Genomic DNA, 6000 nt, shown 5'->3' on the forward strand with positions numbered 1-6000 from the left:
AGAGGAGGTTCAGCGAGCATCAGCAACTTGGCAACAGACAGGCCGAGGACTGGAGCCTACCCAGGACACAGACAGCCCCTGGGGATGGGGACGGGGCTGGGGGACAGGGACCTGGAGGACCCAGAGGCTGATGGGGGGCCAGGGACGGGGGCACCAGAGGCTAGCAAGTGCAGGGCTGCTTCCTCGTGGGCCTGAGCCTGTAGACCCAGTGCCCAGGGAGCTGGCCCGAGCCACGGAGTGACGGGCAGGTGGGGGGTCTGAGGGCACAGACCAGCCGGCTTGCCCGGGCACACGGCGAGGACCCTGCTGGCAGTCGGACCCAAGGGAAGGGCCTTGCTCTTACCCCTTCCCTGCTCAGGCCCTTCCAGCCCCGGGACAGCTCAGCGCGGTCCACGCGGAGGGGTGGGGCCAGAGTAGGAACACGGGTCACCTCAGAGCCAGGGTCAGCTCCCTGGGGGGAAGGGTCGTGGTACCAGTGCTCCAAGCGCACAGCCCCAGGGAGCCACGTCGGCGCCCTTTCTCTGCACCAGCCTGTGCCCAGGGTTCCAGACTATCTGCTGCTCAGAGCCGGGGTCCTGCCCCAGGGCCCTGTCTGCAGACTCAGAGCTCCCGGCAGCAGGGGGCGCCCGCGGACTTTGCAGCGACCTCTGCTCGCCCCCCTCCTTTCCCACCCTGTCTGCTCCTCAAAGAGGCCCTCCCTAAACCCTGAGGGGAGGGAGGACCATGCGGACAGCCCCGGGCCCAGGAGAGGACAGAGGGCCAGAGTGAAAAGGTCACCGTGCTCTCACTGGGAACCTGGAAAGGGCCAGGTTTTCATCCACTCTCATGAAGTAACCTCAAAGCAGTTACTGTGGGTCCTTTTACAGATGAGGACCCTGAGGGCCAGCAAGCCTGTGTGGCGCCCCAGGTCACCAGGCAGGGAGGGGAGGTGGGCGTCTGCACCAGGCAGTGTCTCTGCCAACTGGGCCTCACGGCCGCACGGCCTGCCACCCCGACAGGCAAGTCTCCAGCCCGCGTGAGGAGGCTGTGCTCGTGGCGCTCAGGGTTACCTGCGGGGGCAGAGCCGGCAGGCCGCCTTCACTGGGGGGGTGAGTGGAGGAGGGATGTGCGGATGGGGGGTGGGGGACCGGGGACGGGGGACGGTGGCTGGGGGGTGGGTGGACACCTCTGAGGTGAGGAGACCGGATGCGGTCATTGTCCATTACAAAGCCAGCGTAGCAACGTGTCTGCTATTCAGATGGTCTGTCTTTAGAACATTAAAACACATCTACAACTTGTTTTTTCACAAGAACACAAAATGCCCAAAGACATCCATGCACCCCGAATGGCTGACCATGGCTTATAGGGGATGATGACCAGGGACTGGAGGCGCAGGGAGGTCGAGGAAAGGGAGCTGGGCTCCGCTGCCTCCGCTGCCTCCGCCGTGAACTCCTCCTCTCCTCTCCCCCTCCCTCCTTCCCTTCCTTCCTTCCTTCCTTCCTTCCCTCCCTCACCTCTCCCTGTCTCCCCCACCCCCAGCTCCTGACAGCTGCTTTTCTTCTCTGCTTCTGTGAGTTTGGGTCTTTACTTTTTAGATCCCACATGGAAGTGACACTAGGCGGTGTTCGTGCTTCTCTGTCTGACACTTCACTTAGCACAGCGTCCTCCAGATCTGTCCATGTTGTTGCAAATGGCAGGGTTTCCTTCCTCCCGTGGCTGAGCACTGTTCCACTGGGTAAACACGCCACTTGAAGGGCACCGTGTTTGTTCCCGAGCCTTGGCTGCGGCGGACGCTGCGGCGGTGGACGGGGGTGCCCGTGTCTCTTCGAGCTAGTGTTTCCGTTTCCTCGGGTGTCCCCAGGAGCGGACTTCGGGCCCCAGAGCTGGGAGAGGACACATTCCCACTGTTCTCCACCCCCAGATGTCGTCATCTGTTCCAGCGGCCACTGGACACCAGTGCAGGCAGCACAGATGGACAGAGCATCGGAGCCAAGGACCCCGCCCCGCCATGGCCAACCGACACGGACACCAGGGCTTTGCTGTTCCTCAGGGACACGTGAGGGAAAACAATGACCTAAGGAAAGAGCACAAGATGACGGCACCATCGAGGTACCTCTGGGGTTAAACAGAGAAACGCAGTCTCCCCGGGGAAGACGCCCAAAGGGGAACCAGGAGTGAGCGGCGCCCGGCCTCACCTGACCCGGCCCCGGAGGCTCCACACCCGAACACCCCCCCGCCCCCCGCTCCTCAGACCACCCCTACCCCGGCACCGCGGGCGCTGTGGCTGTTCCGGGGCAGTGGCTCCAGCTGCCGTGTGCCCGCCTGCTCCCGTTCCAGCTGTGGCTGGTGGGGGGCTCCCAGTCCAGCTGCTGTGTCCCCATGTGCTGCCAGTGTGAGATCTGAGCCTCTGACCGTGGGTCTTGGGGGGCCACTCTCCCCAGGAAGTGACCTCTCGGCTCTGGACTGACTTCCAGACCCAGGAGCGGCGTCCCCTGAGTCCTGAGGGAGGGAGTGGCCCTGTCACTGTCCTTGGCCTGTCCCGGGACCCCTCTGCGGTCACGCACCACGAGGACTCTCCTTTCCCACCCTGCCCGGCTGCCAGCAGCTCCCAAAGCCCAAAACCTCCTGCAACAAGCCCCCGCCGGGTCCAGCCCAGGCGGGACCCTCGCTCTTGCCCCTTTCCCTCCCACAGACTCGCCGCCTGAGCCGGCCTTGCCGCCGGGTCGGCCCCGGGGGGGACAGAGCCACAGCTGAGGCTCTTAGTGTCCAGCTGGACCTTCGGTCCCTTTGAGTGAACGTTCCCCTGCCACGGCCGCCTTGCTCTCGCTGGCTCTTTTAAGGTCTTCATCATTCAGTGCAGGAGCCCCGGTAGGTTTCGGGCTGTCTGCTCTGCCAGGGACACAGCAGCGAGGACGTCAAAGGCCCTCACCTGAGGGCTGCGTCTGGGTGGGGACGGCTCTCCGGCCCACGGCACCCTTGAGGTTGGCCCTGTGGCGTCTGCGTTTCTCGGCGCAGAGCCCCAGGCACAGAGCGGTGCACACCTGGGCAGGCGGCGCAGGTGGAATTCTGGCCCCTTACCTGCCTGCAAGTCCCGCTCGTGACCACAACGGAACACCCAGCCAGCGCAGAGAGCTTCAGTGTAGAAAGATGCCGGGAGGGCAGAGGACAAGCAGAGGCTCCTCTGCTCGGGGGCAACAGGCTCACACAGACATGCTGTGACACCTCGCACTTGGATGGCCGGGGAGGTGGCTGCACTGGGCACCTGCCTGGGGCTCGTGTCCTTCCTGGGCCCACGGGGCACACAGGCTCAGAGAGGGTACAGTCTGGGCTTGGCCGGCAGGCACAGGATCTGGGGTGTATGTGTCAGTTTCCTTCCAGGGCCCCCACAGCCCCAGGTCTGGGGAAGTTCAGGTCCCTAGTGGGCACTGGACCTGGGCCTGGAGGTCCCCGTGCCTCCTCTGGGCTGGCCGCAGGCTCCCCTCCCACCCTTCATACTCACAAGGTGTCCAAGGCATCGTGAGTGCCACATCACAGGAGAAGCTGTGTCCCCAGGGCTGTGCGACCCCTCGACCACTCACCAGGACAGATGCCTGTGGCTCGCAGGAGGCCCCGGGCTGTGACTCCAAAGCCCCTGCCCTGTCTGAGCGTCCCCATGTGAGGTGGCACCAGAGGGCTCAGAGTGCTGCGAGCATCTCCCCAGCCCCACCTTCCCACCCCGGACCGCCCTCCCCTCAGGAGCCCCAATTAAGGCCTGTGCCAGCCCAGACCTCTTCTCATCATGACTTCTCTCTCTGACCCAGGGCCAGCGTAGGGCAGGCGGGACCTCGGCTGGACGGTGGCACCTTCTCCCCAGGCCTTCCCGACAGGCCCCTGAACCCCAGGTGTCAGCAGCCGGACCCCCTGGGGACCAGCCTTGGGCACTGGAAGGGCCTCGCATCTCTCTGCCTCTGCCCTTGGCCAGGAGTGCTCCCTGCTGGCTGGGGTGCCCACTCCATTCACATCTAATTTAGTGCTTCCCATAACATGAAAAAAATGATTTAAAAATAATAACAAATTTTATTGAATGTCAGGCTCTGAGTTAAATATTTACACATTCTGTCCTAAATGTAGAATTAAAAAACCAAGAGGTAAAGAAGTTGTCCCAAGCCAGAGAGCTAGGAAATCCAGAGCCAGAGTCTAAATCAATGTCACTCTGTCCCCAAGGCCGGATGCTGACTGGCTTTCTTTGGATGTGTAGGTTAATTTAGAGCAAAAGTTCAGCAAGAATATGACCTCCCAGAGGAAAGAAAGAGCAGACGGGACCATGATATCATTGCATCCAGGTTCAGGGAAAGGCAAGCCTGACAGCCCAGCTTTTGCTGTGAGCTCCCTAGCAGCCACAGCGAAAAGGGAGAGGCCTCATAGACCTCGTCACCTGTAGGAGGGAACAAAGTGGTTTACAGAAGGACCTCTGCCCCATTTCAGAGGGAAAAGTTACATGCGGTGACGCGCCCCAGAAGAAAGAAGCCCTCCAGGGCAGAGGGTCCCCACTGTTGCCTCGGAGACTCAGGGACCTGTTCTCAGACCTGACGTGGAAGTTCTGCACACCAAGCCTGAAAGCGCGAGTAACTTACGCACGGGCAGCAAGTCTGAAGTTCACGTTCAGGGAAAGCGCGACTGGTCCAGTGTGAAGCAAGGGCACGACTGTCAGCTGGGCGGGGCCACGCTGCCCAGGCATTTGGTCACGTGTTGCTCTGGGGGTTCCTGCGAGGGCATTTTCGGACGAGGTTAGCATTTACACGGGTAGTTTTTACTGTTGTTTGTTTGTTTTTTTGCTGGGGATTAAACCCAGGACCTCACGCATGCAAAGCATGTGCTCCACCGCTGAGCTACACCCTCGCCCCACCCCAAATGGGTGGATTTTGAGCAAAGTGGACAGCTGGCCATAATGTGGGTGGGCCTCACCTAATCAGCTGCAAGCCCGAGCCCAACCGAAGGCCGACTCCCCCACCACCCTGAGCAGGAGGAAGTCCTGCAACAGGCGGGCTTCCCTCAGCCGCATGGGCGCCTGCTAGCTAGCCAGCAGACTGTCTTCAGACGCAGACTGCAGCTCTGCCCTGAGTCTCCTAGCCCGCCTCCCCCATCAGATCGCACTTGCCAAGCCGCCACAGCGGGGTGAGTCAGTTCCTTAAGTAAGTGTCCTTCTGTGGACACACATCTTGTTGGTTCTGTTGGGCTGGAGGAGCCGACTGGCCCTGGCTGTCGGCGGCAGGGACACTGCCCGCAGACCCCCACCCACAGCCTGCGGGTCCTGGTCCTCCCGAGCCCTTCTGCGTGATGCGGTCCTAGACGGTGGAGGCGAGAATTCTGCGAAGACCTCCAGCAGCCAGCTCTGGAAAGACACCTCCCCTGCAGGAAGGCTCTGGTGTGAAACCTGAGCAGGTCTGCACACGCCTGGAACCACACTGGGGTCCGGGCCGAGCCGGGCCTGTTGCTGTGTGCGTGGGCCTCCTTCTGTGAGAAGCAGGTCACTGAACCTGCCGGGGCGGGTGGGGGGTGGTGGCACGAGTAAGAGATGGCGTCAAACAGTAGAAAGCCCACGGCAGCCTGGCATCAAAGGGCATGCCCAGGCGGGGGCGTGGGGGAGGCCGAGGCTCGCCGGCTCCACGCGGTCCCGGGTCCCCCGCACCCGGGCCTCTGTCTCCTCGCCCTGACCTGGCTGGAGCCGGGCCCGCGGGTGCGAGGGGGTGGCTGCTGCTGGCCCCCACCTGCTGGGCTGTGCCGTTCCCAGCGTGGGACTCATCCTCAGAGGGTCCTCCAGCTCTCGAAATGCAAGATGTGCAGCCAGGAACAATCCCTCCGGCTTAAAAGACATGTAGCTGTTGGGTGAAACAGAGAAAGTGCTTGTCAGGCCAGAGCTGACTCACGGGTGCCGGGCCGGAGGTCACGGGACGGCGGGGAGGAGACGGACGCGGTTGTGAGGGGCCGAGGTCAGGGCGGCCCATCGATGCCCTCCAGACTCCCCGCCGCTGCCTTCTCCGT

The 6000-nt window shown here is 62.6% G+C and overlaps 1 long non-coding RNA gene across 1 annotated transcript in view; it reads left to right on the plus strand.

Annotated features, from left to right (window-relative positions):
• LOC116152049 (uncharacterized) overlaps positions 1-5611 on the plus strand; it is a 96153-nt gene extending 90542 nt beyond the window's left edge. Inside the window, exons 3-4 of the long non-coding RNA XR_010383226.1 lie at positions 1901-2088; positions 3780-5611. This is a non-coding gene — a long non-coding RNA (uncharacterized LOC116152049). The remainder of the gene's footprint in view (positions 1-1900; positions 2089-3779) is intronic.
• Positions 5612-6000: the final 389 nt, after the last annotated feature.

This window comes from Camelus dromedarius, chromosome 12, assembly GCF_036321535.1.
Source record: "Camelus dromedarius isolate mCamDro1 chromosome 12, mCamDro1.pat, whole genome shotgun sequence".
NCBI classification, from domain to species: Eukaryota; Metazoa; Chordata; class Mammalia; order Artiodactyla; family Camelidae; genus Camelus; species Camelus dromedarius.